The sequence below is a fragment of the Thermobia domestica genome, chromosome 7 (assembly GCF_964235325.1).
Source record: "Thermobia domestica chromosome 7, izTheDome1.hap1.1, whole genome shotgun sequence".
Lineage (NCBI taxonomy): Eukaryota > Metazoa > Arthropoda > Insecta > Zygentoma > Lepismatidae > Thermobia > Thermobia domestica.
In genome coordinates this window covers 35052094-35075658 of record NC_137460.1, presented here as the reverse complement: position 1 = coordinate 35075658, position 23565 = coordinate 35052094, and positions in this window count along the sequence as shown.

The window sequence follows — 23565 nt, the reverse complement described above, 5'->3', positions numbered from 1 at the left end:
AGAGAAGTTATTATTCTAAATTAGCACTTGTAAATAAACTCACACGATACTAGAATTTAGAAATTTAAATTGAGCTTAAGAATTTTCATAATAAAAGGAAAAAGAAGGGAATATTTGGACTTGTTGTTTGATGATTATAAATGTGTATGATATAGTATGATGTGTATGATGTTCCATCCATAAATGATATGTTAATAAAACCAGGCATGAATTAACTAGGTACGTGGAAATTGGTGGTGCTCATTGTGTGAACAAGAATATTGTATTTGAAACAGTTTTATGCCGTAAGCATTTAGGTTTAACTAAATGGGAATTGATTAGGATAGGCAGTTTAGGGCTGTTTTTAACATGCGAATGGCTGATAAAGAGCAGCATCTTTATGTAGACTTATTTTTTATGACGTATGCATATGTTAATGTGATGCAAAAGGTCAAGAGAGGGCAGCTTACGTTCGGAGATCCTTACTCCTCGTTACTTTTCCAATAGAGAATGTTTAAAGAAAGTATTTGATAATTTTCAGAGGTGGATAGTGTATCCCTCTTGTAATGTTTATACGGAGTTAACGCCCGTAAGTGTTTTAATGTGGATAGAGTCGCCACTGCACACGAGTTGAAACTGTACGCTGGAGAAGGAACACTAGGACGCTGCATTCTGATACTTTTCTTCCATTGCAATTAACGTTCCCCCTTATTTGAGAATATATCAAGGAGCATTTTCCTATCTTAGACACATTTGAATTAATAGACAAAACAGTAGTAGGAGTAGTAGTAAACAACATGTTTTATATTGCATTTCGTGAATTATATTGGGGGCTCAGTGGTAGAGCGTTTACCTCTCATGCGTGGTTTCTGGTTTATTCCCCAGCCAAGTAAGTTTTCGGTGTACAGCATCGTGTAAGTAGGTTTTCTTGTGGTACTTCCGTTTCTTTTCTCATTCTCATTCCACCGATTCTCCCATCATTCACTTCCCTTAATCATCCGTCTACCAGAAATACTTGCAGGAGGAAAAGTGTTTTGGATGCAATATTTTGTGAAAAATAATGCATCTCTTTGGTAACAATGCTTAGACTAAGTATGTTCTTCATCAGTTATTTTCCTAAAGTGCATGTCAAAAACAACTTTGAATACAGTTGAAAGCATAGAGAACTTACGAGAATAAATCACAACTATTTTAGTTTGGATTGCTTAAGAAATGTTATTCTGTTCTTGTCTTTTATTATTTGCATCAAATTCTTTAAACCAATAATAATGATAATAAATTTGTTTCGTTCATTTCAAGTTATATTTTGTTTAAATAGTAATATTCCTTTCACAACACGTCTTATTTGTTTTATTTTCAAGAAATACTGTGCAAGGAATCTCGATTTTTAGGTTTAACTTATGGGACATTGATTATAAGTTGAGCCACCAAAGATGTGGCTCAATAAGTTGAGTGGGCGTGGCGAAGCTGTGACGTATGGCTTCACGATTTCGTGTTAGGGGCATATCCTCTATTTTACAAGATCCTTGCCTTACCACCTCTTCCTCCTTAACAACAACAACAAAATGCAATTTTATAAGTAATAATAACCTCAAAGGTGTCGCACTATCTTTTTTTACTTATTATTGTAGCCTTACAGTCTGTTTGAAGGGACAATACCAACCTAAAGACCCTTTTTCAGTTCTAAGCTTGGGTTACATGCGTAAAGTCAAAAGTTCGTAGCATCCAAACTGCGTAGGATTCACACTTCGTACGACCGAAACTGAAACCGGCGTAGGATCCAAAACAGGTGTGGCCATATGATCGAACAATAAAAGAACAATTATTTTATAATCACAGAATATTAAGTAATAACATTTTTTGAAGTTATATAAAGAAAAACCCTATATAGTTATATAGGACCAAAACTGCGTAGTGTCAAAACTGCGTAGGAACAAAACTGCATAGGATCCAAATTGAATAGGATCCAAACTGTGTAGGATGCAAACTGCATATGGTCTACAGTGCGTACGATCCAAACTGCGTAGGACCCAAATTGCGTAGGATTCAAACTGCATAGAAACGAAACTGACATACAAAATAGTGACAAATATAATTAAATAATCATACAGGGGTGTACCCAGGAAGTTTTTCTTGGGGACTATGACTTATTTAGAAGGACCGGAAAAACTAACCGAAGGCAGGAGAGTCGTTAATGGGGAGAGAGGGGAAGCCTCACACCAAAAGTCACCAACTTCTTATCAAGTTGTCAAATGCCTTGTTCAGAAGATTTTCGTTACGTTCAATTGACTTACTTACCTGAACATTTTCTTAGTCCCCTAATTGCTGTGATTTCTTACTTCTTTTATAGACTTTCCACGTGGCACAATTGAAGGTTTATGTAACTACTCTAGGCTTTTGCTAGGTGGGGCTTCGTCCTGAATTTACCAACTTCTGAAAGCTGGATAATTAAAATGCCTTATGGGCAATATTTACTTAGAAGAATGCCGCTACGTTCAACTGACTTACTTGGCTTAACATTTTCTTAGTTACCAAGTTGCTGAGAATTATCACCTCTTTTATGGACTTCGCAGTTGGCACAGTTGAAGGTTCATGTAATTAGTCCAGCTTTTTGCTAGGTGGGTCTTCGTCCCAAATTTTCTAACTTCTGACCCAGATGGAAAATTAAAATTCTTTGTTGTCAATATTTACTTAAAAGACTACCGTTACTTTCAATTGACTTACTTGGCTTAGCATTTTCTTACTTACCCAGTTGCTGAGATTTTTCAATTTCTTTATGAATTTAGCAGCTGACACAGTTGAATGTTTATGTAATTATTCTAATTTTAAGTAGATGGGAATTTATCGTAGAAATTTGTCGCCAGTTACAAAATTTCCCAATCCTATGGCATCGCACCTCATAAACCTACAAACACACCAAACTTCTAGTTTTTATTCCGATTTCAATTATGGTACCTAAAATATGAGATTTTATACATCCAAAAAGTCTATTTAAATTACATAGTCATTTTTGGTCTCTTTAAAACTGCTAAAAATTATAAAATATTCACTTTTGGGAATTTTCTATATAGTTCCGGGACCTTGCCAAATTTAATTGTTCTAGTGCTTGGTATTTTTGGGAGTAGTAAATGTTCCATAAATACCTTGGGATGCTTTAAATTGAAATAACATGGAATAATTTTCAGTTCCCCTTAAAACACAACTAAAGTTTTAAACTGTTATTTTTTTATTTATTTGTTGTAATTTTCATAGACAACCATATCTAGATCCTACAATACCAAATTTTAATTGTTTTTTAAATTCCAATTTGTGGCCCCTGTGGCGTAGTCGCTAACGCTCGCGCCGAATGCAAGAGCAGTACCAAGTTCGATTACACTAGTGGTGCCGGGTTCGATTCCACTAGTAGGACCACCAGGTTGAAAAGGTGGACTGATTTTTCAGGCTAGCCGTCCCGAGTGAGGATTTTCCTGGGTTTCCCTCACTCACATCAGGAAAATGTTGGGATGGTACCTTACATATAGGCCCCACAGTCGCTTCCTTCCCCTCCTCATTCCTTTCTACCATTTCTTTCCTCCGATCCTGTGCTGGCCGAGAGACGTCATTCCTCAAACGTGACGGGCTTAAGATTGCTGATGTCGCTAACGCCATAAAATTTTATAAATATATAAGATAAAAAACTATATGAACTGACAGAAAATAACGCATACTTCTGATTAACATGGAAGTGACCGACCGAAAACAGGGCCAAAAGTGAACATTTTTAGTTTTTAGAAAGTCTAATAGAAAGGAGAAAATTTTCTCCATGTTATTCTTGTGGATGTTTTTTTTTGTTTACATAAAATCTTGTTTTAGGAACATAGAATTGGAATTAAAATTTCAAAGTTGGTATCCTTGTGCGTTTCCGATAGCATCATAGGTGTGAAGCACAAAATAGAAAAGAAAATTCCAAATTTATTGAAATTATATGGGCAACTGAAAAATTGTAGCATTCCGGTACTAACTCACAGGAAAATTCCGAAAAGTGAATATTTTGTGTTTTTAGGGACCTAATAGAAAGGAGAAAATGTTCCTCATGTTATTCTTAAGAGAGATGTTTTGGCCACCAAATTATTGGACATTTCGAGTAGGGCTCCAATGGTCAGCTTTCGTATGACTGTAGCATTCCGGGTCTAACTCAAAGGAAAATTCCGGAAAGTCAATATTTTCAGTTTTTACGAGGTCTTATCGGGAGGAGAAAGGTTTTCGTATGTTATTCTTATGGGATATTTTCTCGGCCTAAAATCTTATGTTTTAGGTATCTAGAATTGGAATTAAAACTTAAAAGTTGGTATCCTTGTACGTTTCCGATAGCATCATCCAAGTAAATCACCAAAAATTTAAGAAAAGAAAACAACTTTATTGAGGTTTTATGGGCAACTGAAAAATCGTTATTTAAATGGGACATAATTTAGCCCCCAAAATTATTGTTAACTTCGGGTAAGGCCCCAATGGTCAGCTTTGGCATGATTGTTGCAGTCTGGGACTAAACCACAGAAAAATTCCGAAAAGTGAATATTTTCAGTTTTTAGGGAGTCTAATGGGGATAAAAAAAACTTAAATGGACGTTTCCTTGAGGCATAAAATATCATGCTTGAAATGGGATTACTAATTTAAAGTTCGGTATGGTTGTAAGTTCATGAGGTGCGAGACCGTAGGCTGAGCAAATTTTGGACTTGGCGACGAAGTCCCACCTGGCCAAAACTAGTCTAATTACATAAACCTTCAACTTTGCCAACTGCTAAGTCCGTAAAAGAATTGACAATTCACAACAACTGGGTAGCTAAGAAAAGTGTCAACCCGATCAGAAGTCAGTAACTTTTTTAGGAAATTCACACTTCCTCTGTTAGCGACGCCCCTTGTCGCATGCAGTGTGGATCCTACGCAGTTTGGATTGTACGCAGTTTGGATCCTATTATGTTTGGTTCCTACGCAGTTTCGGTCGCACGGAGTCCATGAATATAACCCTAATTGATAGCTGCACAGGTTAAGCAAATTAAAGAGATAATAAAAAAAATATTTTTTGAGCGCATAATTAAAACTTAAATTAGTTCAGGGCAAAGGGCGTAAGACCTAACCTGCGTAGGATCCAAACTGCATAGAATCGAAACTGCGTAGGATCCAAACAGATTTTGAGCTGATTTTTTGTTCCTACGCAGTTTGGATCCTACGCCGCATTCCCCTAAGCTTATGTAAGCGCAATAGCAAATAAATTGTTACAATAGCATTTGCATACGTTACAGTAGACATTTTGAGTATGGTTAAAGCAACGTGTCTTATATTGTTCGGAGAGCCATAACAAATCTTGTGATGGTCTTGACAACCATTTTGTATAGTATTTCCAACTATATAGCAGCTGTATAGTTGCAAGTACAATAATTGGCATAGTTGTTAATATCGTAAATATGTCTAGGACAACCACAATTTTTGTTGACCCAGCTAGAGTTTTTTAACAATATAATATTGAACCCCGAGTCATAACTCTTGCTGGCGCTATATTAACAATAACGTTTTCAGAATGCATTTGTAAAGTGTAGAATGGGAACTGGCCACCTGGAGCTCTAACCAGGTTCAAGAATATGGTATCCATAGCTGGCGGAGAATAATAAGTGAGTTACTTTGTATTTCCATCCCTATTGGTTGAATCACGAACTTCTTAAATACGGTTTAATTACTTACCTCTCTGAGGATTAAGGAAAGAACCGTCGAGTTGATTTTAAGCCTCTACGGAGGCTAACACACCAAATTGATCTCTACTGCTGACAAACTTGCTATTCTCTTGGGTAACGATTTGTTTTTTGATATTCTCCTCTTCGGAGGCTGATATTACCGTAACTAGTTGACGGCATTGGCACCTGCACCGGCTAACGATTTATATTAGTGCTTCCTCTTCGGAATAGGCACCTTAATAAACTCCACCCTTAGAGCTTTGCTCTAAGAGCGCAGCATATAGAGGGACCGTCAATACCCTCTTTTGTGTTACGCTGGCGCCATCTCCCAGTTTAGTTATAAAGATAGGTTTTCAGAAGACGTCAACAAAATTAAATACCAACTCAACTTTCCAACGTTGAGTTGATGAGGGGAGAAATGAAGATTTTTTTAATACACTGGTGTGAGAAACGAGGTATGGTTTAAACACCTGTATGATAAATTCACTGAAAATTCACAGAAAGCGTTCATAGGGCTATTTCAATTTTTCTTATTTTTCTAAACTCTTTAAATACTTTTCGTAAAATGTTTTAAGTGTTCCGTTTCGATCACTTTATTTGGTATAATATGAAGTAAATATACACACACACACAATAACTATTCATGGAAATATCGACTTCTATAATTATCAAACGTCTCATTAAATGTTATCAAATTTATCCTTTAGAATATACTGATATCTGTATTTAAAACATTAAAATATGAATGAATATGCAAATAGCAAACATGTTAAACGTATTAAAATATTAAAATTGTTGTCGAAGTTTCAATATTAATGTAATATATTTGAAAAATATGGAAACTATTGATAAAGTAAAATAAATGAAAACATAAAAACACTATAGACTGACAATATACAAACAAAATGAGGTTTTCACATGTATGTCCCTTTTTGTTAACAGTACCTTGTGTTGTTTAGTGAAAAAGAACGAAAAATCGTTTTCCAAAAATAAAAATTAGACTTAAGTGTCAAAATTAACATTCATAGTAATTCCAACCACGAAGCATGATTCTATAAATCAAGAAAAGATCGTGATATCGTTGACATAAATGCAGAAAATTTGGCACGCCATAAGATCAAAGTGGCATCTGCTCGCCATGTGAAAATCGAGACTAATTCAATAATGCTCAATACAAGAGATGCATTCTGGAGCAAAGTTACGATTAGCTTAGGCCTAGATAATAACTGTTATTCACTTCCGAAAGATGTAAGTATAGTAAGGTTACCAGAAAGTGTTGGTATTGTCTGAAAAAGAACTTATTAATAAAACGTTGAAAACTATACAGTATGGATCCAAGTTTTTCGAAGGTCTGGATCAAGGAAGTTGACTCACTACTCCAAACATTCCTGAAAATAAACCATCATTACACCATGAATTAATTAAAAACCATAGGTGGGAAAAATGTGTAATACTACGCGAACTTACACACAAAATATTCCATCGACACCTGCGATGCAAAACTAGAAACGTGAAAAGGCCTGCAACCATACGCACTTAGAAAATGTTTCTATACATAACTGAAATATCAAGATTTTAATATTCAGTAAAATACATGTAAGTTCCCTGGAATATAACGTACGTCTTCCAACTAGAAAAAGATGTGTAAACACACAAAATGCAAATGCTTTCGTAGCACCGTAAAGATATGTCTCTGTAAGACAAAATACACAAGCCCTATTAAAAGAAAAACATGGGATACAAACACAAAAATATAGTTAACGACATTACAATTTTCTGGCCGGCCTGAAACATCAAAATTGAATTCAATACTAAACAGTTATGTCATACCACGACAGTTAAACTACATAATATTCAAAACGATTTTATTAACGCATTAAAATTTAAAGTCATCGAGCATATGAAATAATTGACAGAAAGAAATTTTCATAAAACGTAATGGCATCATGCTGTTGGAAGGAAAGAAAATAAGGTTATTTTTCGGGATCTATATCGATATTTCTGAGACGGCTCATAAATAATTAATGGGCCATGTCGCTTTTTTGAAGAAAATCGTCCTTCATTTATGGTATGGCTGAAACCTAAAGATATGCGTTCAAAATCTTTTCCCTTTTGTATTTCTGGAAGGAAATCCTCCATGCCATTTGCTATGGCTGAACCCTAAAGATTCGTATTAAGAGATATTTGGCCATTGTTGATTTGTAAAAATCCTCCATCTCGATAACAATTTTGCTAATACATTTCAAATAGTTTTTCGGGACGTACTGTGACTAAAATATAACTTTCTCAAAATTCGTATAAAAGCATTATGACATCATACGAATACACATAATATAATTATAATTCATAAACACTAAAATATTCACTGGAGTATTACTAAATAAAATGTAATGAAAATATTTAACCTAAGAATATACATGCTTACTTACGGGTTACTATAAAGGAAGAAAGAAAAGAAAAACTATATTTGGCGATTGATGGCAAAAATACAGCTAGCTACGTAATATCCAATGGATTAGCCACGTCCATTTTGCAATAGAACTGCAATCCCAACAAATATTACCTCATAGTAAAAATAAATTTATCCCCATAAAATATCCTATCCGAAGAAATTTCCCTACGGTCGTTCAGTGGTCTAAAGACGAACAAAACGTTAATTAGAAATTACAATAAAATATAGCAATTAAATATATTTCCACATACATATAAATATGGGAGAAAGACGACCGTTCACCATCATAGTATATATTCATATAGTTCCTTCTAAAATAAAAAGATCACCGTTTTAGTTCAAAGACTATACTATTCACATGACATTCCTGCACATATCACTAACCAACAAGGAAATGCCTGTTTGTGACTCGTTTAAGGCTTAGCCCTCTTTCCTTTCTAAACTTTTTTCTTCTAACGAAATATATGTCACATCATGGATATTCAAGTAAGTCGAGATCGGGTAAATGACGTCAATGAGATTAAACAAAATTGCAATAAACACTTCAAAATGAAAACCAAAATCTAAGATTAAGACTAAAAGGAAGTTTAATATCGATTATAATTGTAAAATTTCATATTCTACGCATGAGTTTACATAGTAAATTTCAATTACAAATATACAAATGTATACATAATTAACAACTAAAAGTTTTCATATCCTATTCATCACGATACATACTTTTTAAAAAAAAACATTCTAAAAAGAAAATCAAACATTAATTATAAATAACGTGTAATAACATTTAAGAGTTTGTTAAGTGGGAAGGGATTCTAAAAACAATTTTAAAATTTAAAAAACTTAATAAAAATATATTATAAGGCCAAAATATCTTCCTACTAGCTGAGGATACGAAACTGCGCTACTAGCTCAAATTGCTTTTCGATAAATGCAATTTCCCAAGAAAATCATACATTAATTGTAAAACACATATAGTAACGTAATAAAGAATTTGGAAAGTGGGAAGGGATTCTACAAAAATTTAACATTTAAAACATTTATTAAATGAATCTTATTGGGCGAAAATATCTTCCAACTAACTAGAGATACGGAACTGCGCCGCCAGTTCAAATTGCTTTTAGACAAATGCACTTTCCCTACGTATATAAGATACGTATATTTTCTCTAAAAGTCTCCTAAGTTCAAGCAAATGAAAAAAATAAAAAACTTAATGACAGAAATGGGCACAGGTGGTTCTGGAATTCTGGCGACTACCTTATCAAAACAAAAAAAGAAAAACGTACTAGCTGCTCTTCGCTGAACAGTTACAAGGTAAAAAGAAGAAAGAAAATGGATACATGTTCATCACCTAACAGTTGGAAGAAAGATTTGTATCAACATACAAGGTCTTGGTTACGTTTTTTCTATGGTTACTATTTCTGTTTTGATAACTGCAGTTTGTTCGTCTATTTCTACAAAGACTACTACTACGTACAAAAATACTCTTGATGGTGTCACTCGGGTTACCATTTCTGTATTGTTTGTCATTATAGCTCTGATTACATGACCGTAATTTACGACTCCTTTTTTTCCTGTGACTGTCTTTTCGTGTGCGGTCTTAGTTCTGATTCCCTTTTAATTTCATATTCTTTACGACCTGATCTAGGTATCTTTGCTTATTAAATAACTATAACCTAAATTTGCGCTTTTTCTCTCTGTGGTTTGTGGCTGCTGTTTTAGTGCGTTTGCGACCTCTGTCGTCTACAATTTTAAGTTCGTAATTGTCACTACTACTACAACTAGCGCTGTCATTAGATTCTGAATAAGCAAAATCATTATGGTATCTATTACAAAATTGGTTCAGGACGTTTGTCTCTGGTTGGGATTCCTGCGCTTCATGTTTGTTAGGAATATTTGTCTCTAGTTCTGGTTCCGATTTGGATGTTTTGTTTTCAATAGACGTATCTAACTCTACCTGAGGTTCGAATTGCTGTGCTTCGTTTCGAGTAGAAACATCTGACAGTAACTGACGTTTAGATTCAACTGTTCTCTTTTCGGTATTTACTATTTCCTGGTCGCTTTCGCAACATTCTTTCTTTACGCTGTCTAAACTATGACCTGATTCATTCTTTAGCTCAACAAAATTCTTTTTATTTTCATTCCTGACTTCTACCAACGTTCTTTTTCCTTTCTTCTGAGTATCTCTTAATATCCTCATTTGTTATACCAAATTTTTGTAAGATTAAATCTAGTTTTCGACTAAATAAACCTAATTCTTTTTGCGTGTATGCCATCTTGGACTAAATAGTATAAACTATCACTTAAACATATGATTCAAATCACCTGAAAGAGAATTTGTTGTTATTATATTATTATTTTTTTTCAGACTACTGGTCCTAAGCTGAAAAAGAAATGACGTATTAAAATATTGATCTTATAAGTATTCGAGCACTGTCTCCATTCGGGTCGGTAGTTCCGGCGTCAATTTCTGTAAGCGTCTAGAGTCCAGTCCCTGTTCAGGCGCCATTTATTTGTAATCGCCCAGAGTGGTCTGTCCTCCGTTGTCCTTCGTGGTCCTGCCAATGAGTATTCTCCTTAGACCTGGACTTACCTGGGTAGGACAAGGAAGGACCTCTCCAAGAAGAGATTTCAAAATTGTTCCCAAATTGCTCGTCGGTCTCGATGATGAGATGAGCATTAGGCGCCGAGAGGTTCGGATATCTCGTCTCGAAAACCACACGGACGATTAGACATTCATCCAGACCATAACGCACACAAACATCACTCACACACACAACAAAATCACACTGGGTTAAATGGCGCTATACTTATTTATTAGAATACTATTAAAAAGAAAAATAATAAAGAGAAACGATCACAACACTTAACAATGATTGTATATAATTATTTGCTTTATTAAAATCACACTTTGCTTTTCATTATACTGTAGCCCTTATCACTTTGATATATATGCAGAAGATTATAACTGAGATTTCACTATAAATACTTTTCTCACACCCTTGACGCACTTTCGGGGATTAGCACTGGGGGAAGTGTCGCCGGGACAATCCCTCGTAGTAATATGGTTGCTGCTGCAAACAGTTCTGAAGAGTCGACATGAGTCTTCAGCGAAATAACAGTCTCTAATGGTGGAGGACGCGTTTGAACTATATCGCACTAGGTCTATAAATCTGGGACTTATGGATTGGGGGCTGGCCGTAAGAAAACGTCCTACACCAGTTAATAGCTTGTGCCCCTTAACACAATATTAGTCTTGATGCTTGACGCGACGTGCGTGGTTGCTGTCTCGATACCTGGAGTAACACTCCCCGAACCAATAGGTTCGAGATACGAACTGCATTGGTGCATTCGTCAATATTGGCAGTTCACTCCCAAAAACACTCAGGTTAAATCACCTGTAGATACACACAAACAGAATATGGAAAAAGTTGATGTTAATTTTAGTCAACTGGCCACGATGCACGAGACATTGCGATAACTCTGGCGTGTGAAAATACAGATAACGAACTGGTAAAGCGATGTGGTTTGTGCTATTCGGTCGCTTCAGCACCTGATGTGCTCCAAATCGCAGTATTTCCATAAACAATTAAAGAAAGCACTTAAATCAGTTCCAAATATCTGTAGAATATATACTGTATACATTAATAAGTCAGGAAGAAACATGAGAAGCTTCATCGCTTACTCTAACGTTCTCACCACAAAGCAATGTTTTAAATATATATATGAAAAAACGATGACAGACTTCTTTGTTCAGTTGCGTGGGAAAGAAGCAATTTCCACCGAAGAAAGAACTTATTTCCGTCCCAGAATAAAGTATAAATCGAAAAAATAATTACTGTCTTTACGAAATATACAGAGCGTCCAAAAATATACGTCTATAATCTGGTGACGGTTATAATTGTTAGCAATTGCAATCAAAGAAAAATTCTAAATATTGTTTCGTTTAAATAATGTTTTCTCTTGATAAAATACATCGAAATGCCGTATTTTATGGGGGTCATACAAACCCCACGAGAGGCATCTATTAAAATCGGAAATATCTTTGGTATCTATTTATGTATAAATGTGTTACAGCCAAAGTGGACTCAAATAATTCCGATCTTTGTTTATTTTTCTTATTGATATGTAAATTAAGTCGTTTTATTCGTTTAACTTGGACTAATAAAAATCGTAGTGAACTAACTTGGAATGAATTAGTTCTTCTGTACTCTGCAATATTTTGAAATCATCCATATGTAATTCTGTATTATGGTTTCATTTATACAACTGTGTATCTTTTTGTCCTTTTGAAATGATTTTTGATATTTATATTAACAAGTACGTAAAGATCAGTACTTCGTAATTTTATCACAAGTCGGCAGACGTATCGCATTTATGGCAATTAGTTCCTGTTTCGAGTTCAAATGGAGGACAATTTCCTTAGGATATAAACCGAGAAGAGGTTTGGATTTGGCTTTAAGTTTATGTAACTCCTTCCAGTATAACCCGGTTATTGCATAATAACAGCAATGCGAAACAAACTTATTTCTGTTCATATGCGATATAAATACATAGAGCAAATTATTTAAACAAAAAAAGTTTAAAATAAAAAACATGGTTTTTGCCAACAATGATCAGTGTGTCTATTTGAAACTTCCCAAGCACTGACTCATTACTAGGTATTGACAAATATGAAACACGTACATACCTTCTGCTTATTGATGTCATCTTGATGAACAATATAATACACACACTATTAACAAGGTGTTCCTCCTGATCATTCTTCGATGCTACTACCATGAATTTGGAAAAGTCCAGTAGTTTTGTGACTCGACTCGAGGCGAGGTTATGGAACTTTCTGTATTCGTGATAAACACGTGAACCTCTGAAATCTACTTCTGTCATCATATTTGTCAATGCATGATCTAACACTTTGAATTGTGAAAGCTAGCTGGCTTCAGTCGTTGGCAACTATTTCAAAGACGGAATTACATAGCAGTTTTACAGATAAAGAATTCATTAATTAATCACATTTTAGTTTTGAAATATCCATCATTACCTTTCGCTGTTCGTTGAATATCCTTTGAAGAATTTAAAGTATAATCACAGGCAAAGTTTAATGATGGTATCGATACGCGTCCGGGACACGTATACTACGTTACTCTGGTTTTACGTTGCATTCCGCACGACAATTTTTTTGAGATTGTTACGTATCCAGACCATTCTACAAGGTTATTCAAAAAGAAAGAACAGATTTGAAACATTTATTTCTTCCAAACTACAAAAGATAGAAACATGGTTCGAACGTTACTTGATTAACAAAAGTTTACAATTTAAACAGCCCGGATAAAAGATCCAATCACGGCCGCATTTGGCGTTGTTGTTTGTTGTTGTTTGTCTGTAGTGAAATGGGGGCGTCACAAGAGGATAAATTTTTGTGTGGGCTACAATTGGCAAAACTTGAGTCCATTTTTGCAGTTCAGCGAGCATTTCGCCGCCAATTTAATAAACAACCAACGCATCATAAGCAAATTAACGAGTGGCATTGAAAATTCGTAGAAGATGATTGTATCTGCAAAGGAAAAAGCACGGGACGTCCACGCACATCGAACGAGAATGTCGAGCGTATTCGTACACTTTACGAAAGGAGCCCAAAGAAATCCACATCGCGAGCAAGCAAAGGACTTGACATTCCTCACCAATGGTATGGCGAGTTCTAAAACATCGTCTGCACATGAAGCCATACAAACTACGTTATTGCAAGCATTGTATCTTGACAACCACAACAAAAGGTACGAATTTTCCATTAGCATGTTAGGTGATATGGTAGAAGACAATTTTGCACATCGATTAATTTTTTCCGATGAATTCACTTTTCATCTTTCTGGTAAACTTCATCGACATAACGTTAGAATTTGGGCAAGTGAAAATCCTGCGGCATGTATTCAACATGAAAGAGATTCACCAAAGATGAACGTCTTCTGTGCGATATATGTAACCAAAGTTTATGGGCCTTTCTTCTTCATGGAGAAAACTGTGACAGGATTAACCTATCTCGACATGCTTCAAAACTGGTTATTTCCCCAACTTTAAGATGATTGAGACGACTTCATCTTCATGCAAGATGTTGCCCCGCCTCATTTGTGTAACCACGCTCGACGTTACTTGAATGACACTATTCCACGACGTTGGATTGGAAGAGGAGGAGCAGAAAATCAACTTTATCGCCGGTGGCCTCCCAGGTCTCCAGATCTCACTCCGTTTGACTTTTATCTATGGGGTTACGAAAAAGACCTTGTTTTTATCCCTCCTATGCCTGACACTCTTGAAGGTCTACGACACCGATTTGTTGAAGCTGTGAATTCGATAACTAGAGACCAGCTGATTCGTGTGTGGCAAGAATTGAGCCACCGTTTTGACATTTGTCGTGTAACATACGGTGCTCATATTAAATACACACCATAATTACTATTAATAAATTGTAAACTTTTCTTAATGAAGTAACGTTCGAATCATGTTTCTATCTTTTGTAGTTTGGAAGAAACAAATGTTTGAAATCTCTTCTTTCCTTTTGAATAACCCTTTATATACTAATATGTTTATAGTAGACTCTAATGCCACTAGATGGCAGCACAAATAAGTTTCTAAAAAAATGAGACCTTTTAGAACATAATTAAAGTGGTTGCACTCTTCTGTTAGATCAGCAAGTTATGAAACTATTTTTTACTTTTACATAAAATATATTACTGATGTATTTATTATTACTGTTTAACGTATATTGTATAAATGAACGCTAAACACAGGTGATATTTGTATTATTCGGGTATATCTTTAAATGAGCGGAAAAAGCAACATTTGCGAGGGTCACACCCAAATTGTTTTTATTTTTGGAAGTGCAAGTACGAAAGTATTTGTTTGCTTTTCGTGTACTTGCACCGAAATAAATTTATAAAACAGAGTTTATTAGGGGTGGGCTAGTGCTTTTACCTTTGTACTGCTTATGTACTGATATAAAAATTACTATCATCAAAAAAGGCTAGAAAAGACATGTGTACCAATCGATAAATCTGGATCAGCAGAAGAAAATAATGTAATTTTAAATTCCTATTAGTGGTTTTCGCAACAAAAAAATATATATATATCTTCGGTTGTAAAAGAAAAGATACGAAAAGCCTACCACCTATTACAATGAAACAGACACTAATTTATACACCCTTAGCAGACTCCCTACTGCGACCGGGGACACGGTGGCTAAGTCGTAGAGCGTTCACCTCTGGTGCATCTGATCCCGTGTTCAAACCCTGCTCCCGCCCAGTGATCTTTGTAGTGGACAAACACTGTCTACGTGGGTTTCCTCGGGATTGTCCCGTTTTGTCCTACTTTCTTCATTCCACCATTTCATCCATTTTATATCTTCACCGTCTTCTTTAGTCTAGCCGGCATAACTGTGGTACGTAAGACTCAAAGATTTCATTTCATTTTCTCCACCTTGACCGTAGAAATAAGTGAATTCCTATATACTGTATTTTAACCCAGTAATATTCATTACCACTGCCGCTTTAAATATTCCTTTTGTAATAATACTTTCTTCATTAATTTGCGTATTACGTATGTATCTCTCTATACAAAAGAACAAGTTCTGACTGGCTGGTTCATCAACGGAAGGGACAAATCCCTTAAGCTTGAAACTGAACTTTAGACAGAGCATAGGATTTTTAATGTAAGATCCCACTAAAGAAATAATTTTTAGAAACTCGAAGAGAGAAGGGAAGAAGGAGGAGTGGCAAACATAATCTTAAAATGTCCATATCTTGGAATCTCTGAATGTTCTAGACATGGAATTTGGTATATGGACTCATCATTTAAAATAATTGTACTTATCAGTTAGCGTCTTGTCATATTTTACCTTACGAATAAAAGAAGAATTGAAAGTGACGAAGAGATGGGAATTAAATTATTTACGGGGTTAGGATTAAGATTTTTTTTTCTTTTACTGTTTTCCGCAGACGATAACGTCGTCTCTCCGGGAGAGACTTAAGTTTAATTGCAGTGAGAAGTGGAACACATGTATGGGCTATGGAGTTTTCTAACAACAATAATAAAGAAGCTTACTTTATTCATACATATGGGTGAATTATTATTGTTGTTGCAATCATGGCAGGAGACACAAGGATAAATACACAGAGCCTAAGTAATATCAAAATGAAACTGCAATAATCATAAGTTTGATAATAGCAATGAAAACAAACAAGGAAGGAATATTATGAAATCTGAGTAGTCGTAAGGTTATGATGATGAGATGAAGTGCATGGACGCCACAGTTCACAGGGCAGTGTTAGTAGTCACAAATGAGGTTATCTTCTGTGTTGGGGCTACTCAACACTGATGAGCGACATGGGGAAGCCCTTGTTAGAATGAGAGTCACTGTGCAAGCGATGGATAAACGTGATGATTGAATTCTGGTAGATGATATGATTGAAAGAAATGTTGATCCGGATGCTCTGGATGTTTCTGACTATAGATTGTAAGTAGATGCTGTAAAGGTGTATATAATCATACTTAGGAGTGGAAAGACTGGCATCAATGTGTATAGTTTCGAGGAGAGTGTGATGCTGAGTTGTCCATTTTTTATCTATGTACCTAGAGCGGAGGTCTTCAAGATGTCGAGTGATATGCGGAACGATCAGCTTATCGTACAAAAGGCGAGTAGGGCTAGGCAAGGTGATGCGGTAGCCTAGACGTAATACATGACGTTCGATGATAAGAAGCCGCTTATAAAATTCATCTCCAGCGCTAACCCAGGCAGTGTGGCCATGTGTGAGACACGGACGGAAAAACGCTTTATACGACTTTAACAATGTGTCAGGAATAAAATTTCTGGGCTGTCGGCATCTAAGGCCATTTAGCCCGTCACGTACATGAGAGATGAGCACAATATCCGATGAAAGGGAAGGAAGGAAACGGCCTGGGGTTATGTTAGGTACCATACCGGCATGTCTGGTGTAAATTAGAAAAACCCAGGAAAACCTCATTCAAGTTCTCTGGCCTGAAAAAGCTGCTACACGTTTTCGACCGAGTGTCTCCACCTAGAATCGAATCTTGGAGCACATTATTATTATTATAAAATGTGTTTATATATCTCGGAATCTCTTAAGGCTAGAGTCCTGAAATTCGGTCATTGTACTTCTCATTTTAAATAATTAAATATATGTGTAAGAGCTTTTATTAATGTTTGCCCTAGAAGAGAAGAAATAAGATGGGAAGAAAATAGGGTGAGGTTACAATTGTTATAATTGGGTGGTCATATCTCGAAAATCATTAAGGTTTCAAGCAGGGATGAATTCAAAGGGTAGCCCGGGGGGAATCTCCCCCCCCCGAAAAAAAATTCATTCCCCCCCAGAGAAACTTCCAAAATTTCAGTCACAAAATGTAGAAATTACTTCACCCAATTATTTGCTTTTCTTTCCGTGCACGTGCAGACGAAATCCGATCTCTCAATATACATATAAATGACGCAGACCCATTCTATGTAAATATTAAACAATTAACATCTAAGATAGAATACCAAAATAGTCAATAAAACCTGTATTTCTTAACACTATGACCGAGTTTGGCAGAACATGAAATTGTCAACTGTTGAAGAAAGGTTTGTATTTTAGTAGGTAGCCTATATTATATATTAGTACTGTAGGTAGCACTAGCACAGATTGAGATAGGAAAGGAAAGATAGAGCTTTGATCATTCCATATAATCTCTGATGTCAGCAGACTTCACTCAGTTCTTGAAAATGTACAGTTATTGCATTATTTGAAATAGAGCGTCTAAATTCCATTTCTCGCATCGGAAGTAACAGACGTAAATGTGTTTTACGATTGTTAAAATAAACACACCTTTCTTTAACTGAAAATATGTGAGTTAAAGGGTGAGATTCAGAGGGATCAGGGAGGAACAGTTATCCCTCCTGGGTTAGAGATTTATATAGAATTTATCAATATAATAGTAGTATATAAGTGAAAGATTGCTATTGAAGGTGACGAAGATCGTGCTCAGTGCCGTGCAATGGGTAGGGATGCGCTCGAGTCGAGACATGTCTCGAATCTCGACTCGACTCGACTCGAATTCGAGTCGAGATTCGAGTCGAGACACACTTTGTAAAATTCGAGACGAGTCGAGACAAACGTATTTCTCGACTCGAATTTTCGAGTCGAGACACGAGTCGAGTCGAGACGGCTCTTAAAAATCTCGATTCGACTCGAATGTCTCGAAAATCTTTCTATAATTTTTAATATTATTTTGAAGAAAGTATTCACTCAGAAACAGCCTTGAAACCAATTCCAGCTTTTATTCCTTCAGAAAGGTACAGAACGCATAAAATTAATAAAATAGTTAATCTCTAAAGATCAAGATTTAATTTTCAGCTCAATTCAGTTAATTAGAACTAATAGTTAATGTCGTTGTATTTGGTTGTACTGCAAATATAATGATAATAATAATAATAATTGATTATCTAGTTTGTATAAAACTATTATCCGTAGTCTAAATCTAGTTTGTATAAAACTATTGCGATAAAGTGAACTTCATAAATTCTCTGAATGAGCAGTTGGTAGTCTATAGTAATTTAGCATAGTTATAATTATTGTGTTTTCGTTCCCATGAACGCAATAGGGTTACGTAACTTCTGGATTATTCGCTTGTCCAACTATTCTGAGGCTTTAATATGTTGCAGCATATCACGAGCTACGGATAATATATAATGTAACATTTGTTGTAAATCACATATTATGATACGAGACTATTTTACATAGTAAATCTTATCTATATATATAAAAGAGAACGCACAAATCCTTTGTTACCTCATCACGCTAATACGGCTGAACCAATTTCTTTTATTTTTGGGGGGTTATTAGGATTTGGACCCTAGATGGTTTTTATCATATCACTTTAATTTTTAATTACCAGTGTCTTGAGATAATTGACCATTCAAGTGTCCATAACGTACAAATCCTTTGTTAGTTCATCATAGGTAAAAGTAAACGTATTTATATGCAACCCACATGACCGTGTCACTCGGCGGGTTAACATAAATGACAGGCGATATAATGTTAACATTTACTCCAATCTTCTATGGTTTTTATCATATCACTTGAAAGCGAAAAAGTAAAAATTATCTAAGTAACAAAGTTTATTGCGTTCCGGGGTGACCCCAGCGAAGCGGGGTGAACGCTGCTAGTCTAATATAAATAAAATAAAGAGTTTGTTTGTGTGTTTGTCTGTCTGTCTGTGTGCGACCTGGGGACCAGACGAGTGGACCGAGAGTTCCCAAAATTTGGTCACGGGTACCTTAGTCCAGGCCCCAGATCAAGACGAAGCGTTTTTGTCAAAATTGGAACCAGGGGGTCTCAGGGGGGCGTTTAGCGAGACATGTAGTAAAAGTAATCCAAATTGATCGACATTAGTGTCAAATCCATAGTTTTCACGATCGCTGAGATCAATGGTGACACTTCCATCAGCGATGGCTTGCAAATTCAGCTACTACTGTATGCGGGCCGGGTGTCAGCGGGTGAGGAATACCGAGACATGTATAAATAGCAAATATTGATTGATACTAGTGTCAAATCCATAGTTTTCGCGGTCACTGAAATGAATGGTGATACTTCCACAGGTGTTGACTTCCAAATACAGCCCCCATGCGAAGAATGGGTATATTAAGCTAGTATTACAATAAATGGACTGCTTGGATGCCAAGAATTAGTACAGATAAGTATCATTTACTTCTATGAATAGGTATTTTTTAAAAGGATTTTTGTAAACACTAAGTTATAAAACAATGAACTACATACAGTAGTTATGGTTTTGGTTCCCAACATAAAAGAAATATGGATTGTTCATGAGATATTGAACTTCAACTTTCACTCCTGGAAAATTTCAATTTTGGAGTTAGACCACTTGGCATGAAAGCAGTTCACTGTAAGATAAATTCATTCCGCACATTAGTAACATAGTTGTTCAGGGGCCTTCGATTTCCATCCTCTCAAATGAAAGCTGAACGATTGCTTGATACATGCTGACTATATAGGAGAAATAGTGTATTAAGTTTTCGAGCTTTGGTGCGTATTCGTATTTACACTCTGATATAACTTTAAGTTCACACTCAAATCGAGCTAATTGTTTAATGCATTTCGAAAGCTTTTGTTTTTGTGCAGCTCATTAAGGAAAATCTATTTCATAATCGTAACATTTATGTACTAAGAAACTATGAACGTAAAGTGGACTCGACCTAGCCCCGTGGCCGCTGTGACTCAGTGGCACAGCTCTCACCCTTGGTGTGTGAGGACTCTGATTCTCTGTGTGTGTGTGAACTCCGCGGCTAGTGTACGCGTCTTTGCCGCGAAAGACTCGGGTTCAATTCCCGGCGCGAGCTTATGTAGTTCGGATTCCACGTTAATCAGTAGGTCTACATTTCATATATCCTCGCTGCTGAAAGAGACGGTAAAGTCAAAATCAACTCAACTATATATATATGTGTGTGCTTATGTGAATTTCCTCGTGGCTGTATGGTTAACACATACGCCTTGATCGCGGGAGACTCTGGTTCGATCTACGGTGGAAGCTCATGAAGTTGTTACCGGTATCCCAATTTAAACTGTAGATCCATGCCTTATATAACCATAGATATAATATGGTACAGAGTAAAACAGGCATAGAAATTTAAGCTTTTTAGGCTAACTTAATCTTACATATAATGCAACTAGCTTGGCCAAGTTATAATGAAGGAAATGCTATCATTGCAACACTCTGAGAATAGAAAATGTTCGCCAGGTATTACTATCCCCCCCTCTCCTGCAGAATGAAAACCCTGATTAAAACTCAATATATATATATAAAACTATTTTGTGTAATGTAACAAACAGTGGCGGATAGTATTCATGTTTCCTTGCAGAGGTCCTTACGAGGGTTCGCTTCCATCTTCCTCTCCCCAAGAACTAAAATAAATTTAAAAAATGCTATTACTTGTTATTCTTGTACAAAGGACGCAATTAAAGTCCCAGTATAACACCCCTTCACATTTAGATTTTTCCCCTGAAAGAAAATCAGTTATTATTGTTTCTTGATTTCCCAGTCTCACCTACATAAACATACGAATAGAATTACAGGATAGGACATGTTTAGAGTGCTTGCACGTGACATCTAACTATATTTCTCATCAAATGTGTCACAGATGAAAATTTCCGTTTGTACTGCCTCTATTTTCTGGTACATATGTTTCATTTATGTTATGTTGCTAAAATTCGTTAGGAAACAAGTACAGACTGCGCCTGTATGCCTGACAAAACGTAAATGTACTGGATAATTATTTCTTCACTTTCTTCCAGAAAAAAAGTAACCCATCTCATGTCGGCTAACAAAAGGAGGTAGCGGACCAAAGATAGCCGTTGTTTACCTAAGGTCGTTACACAGCAGGGGTTTCATTCAGTCAGAGGGAAAAGAAAAAATAATTTAAGGTTTCTACATTTGTTTTGAACTGCAATATACTTCTTCCTTTTATTTTAAGAACCATTTCCTTCTCATTTGTCTGCATCAGAAAAAAATGCAAAAAATCACTAGAAGTGCCTATTTACCCAAAGTACGTACTAGATCACTAGTTCAATAGTAAAATCACTAAATCTAGTACGAAATCATAAATGTGGCATCCCTGGGTTGGAGCGAAAGTAATGGTTGGAGTAAAAACTAGTCCGTATTTCTACTGCGTTCTGTTGTTGAATTCACAGAAATGTTCGAAAATAAATTTAAGAAGTAAAACACGATCCTACAAAAGACTGTTTACTTGCTCACTGGTTTTCGTATTGTGAACTGAAACTCAAGTGCGCAGTCATGTTGAATACTTCTGTCCCTTTCTACTTTACAACTTGAGGTGGGATGAGGGTCAGAATAGATCTAGTGATATACCGCTAAAGGAAGTGCTTCAGTACAGAGTCGCAAGCGGCATGTATTGCTTATACTACTTACAACGTTACCCCCCACATAAAATATAAATTCACCCTTTCTCCCTTCCCTTTTTCGAATACAATGAACCGACTCTTTTGCTGAAGAAAGATGCTAAAAGAAAATTGAAACATCTGTGTCTAAACTTTCTTTGAAGCGCAGTCTTTTGTATTTGTAAGGTTTTGCGAGTGTTTTCGAGATAGCCAAATCTTTTACCATGGACTCCTGCTGCGAACTGCCCGTGAGTAAACACCCGATCTCGATGTGCTCAATTTCTCTCGCACACGTGAAATGGGTTTGTTGTTTCCAAAACAAATAGGAAGTTACCTTGTGCTTTTGCATTTCTGCACGCACACAGGTACCATTGTTGTTTTAATGATCAGAAGAAATATCAAAACCATCCGATATATATGATACGAAACAGCTAACAGAGGGAGGCAAAGATAAAAGTAGGCCTATACCAAGTTTTCCGCGTGGTACCATTATGGAGAATAAATATTTGATAAAGTCACGTAGATGCGCTTAAACCTATTCCATCTATCCTTATAACTTTTCTGGTCTCATAAATTTCTCAGGAGAATACGTACAACATATGTCCAAATTCTATATGTACTCTCTCTAAACTAATGAGTAAACTCATTAAGAACACCAACTGATATCAATAAACAGTAAAGAAAACAATACTTTATACTTCTATCATTTGGTACACATCTCTATGAAGCATAGCTTGTTTCTTTTCGAAATAGCTCCTTTGTGTCACAGCTGTGGTTAGTTTTGTTTTGTGTTAGGATGAAAGAGAGAAATGCAATATTTGCTTCGCGGTGAAGTTATATATATTATTAAGATGAGCGGTGATAAGCGAGGTTTAACAAAGAGTGCCTTTCGGATGCACAATTTAACTGGTAGTTGCAGTCCGTGTTGAGAATCGAACCAAAGCTATGTAAGACATGTTATGATAAATCCAAAAGGTGTGTTGTATCGGTGCAGTACCAGTTTTTCACGTTTTTCAAAATGTTCCAAAACCCAGAGAATAATCTTTAATTTCTGATATTTTAGTCGTCACAAATTACAATTTTATAATGTAGTCAATGTTTATAATTACTGGGCAGTTGGGCGTTTAAACTAATGACATCATAATAAAGTCAAAACCATAATTTTGAGTTGAATTGATTCTGAGTTTAACGTCCCGTTCAGCAGCGAGGCTATGTGAGACGTGGACATACTGATTAACGTGGAATCCGAACCACATAAACACCCACCGGGAATCAAGCCCAGGTTTCCCACGCCAAAGGCAAGTATGCTAACCGTTAGCCACGAAGGAGCTCCACCATAATTTTAGTGGGCGATAAGAAATATCTCGCCAGTGCTTTTACAATAAATAAAATTTTATAAGTATTAAATAATAGTGGTAAGAGATTTTATAATAGCTCTTTTATTTATGAGATATGAGTATTTTGAAAAAAAAAA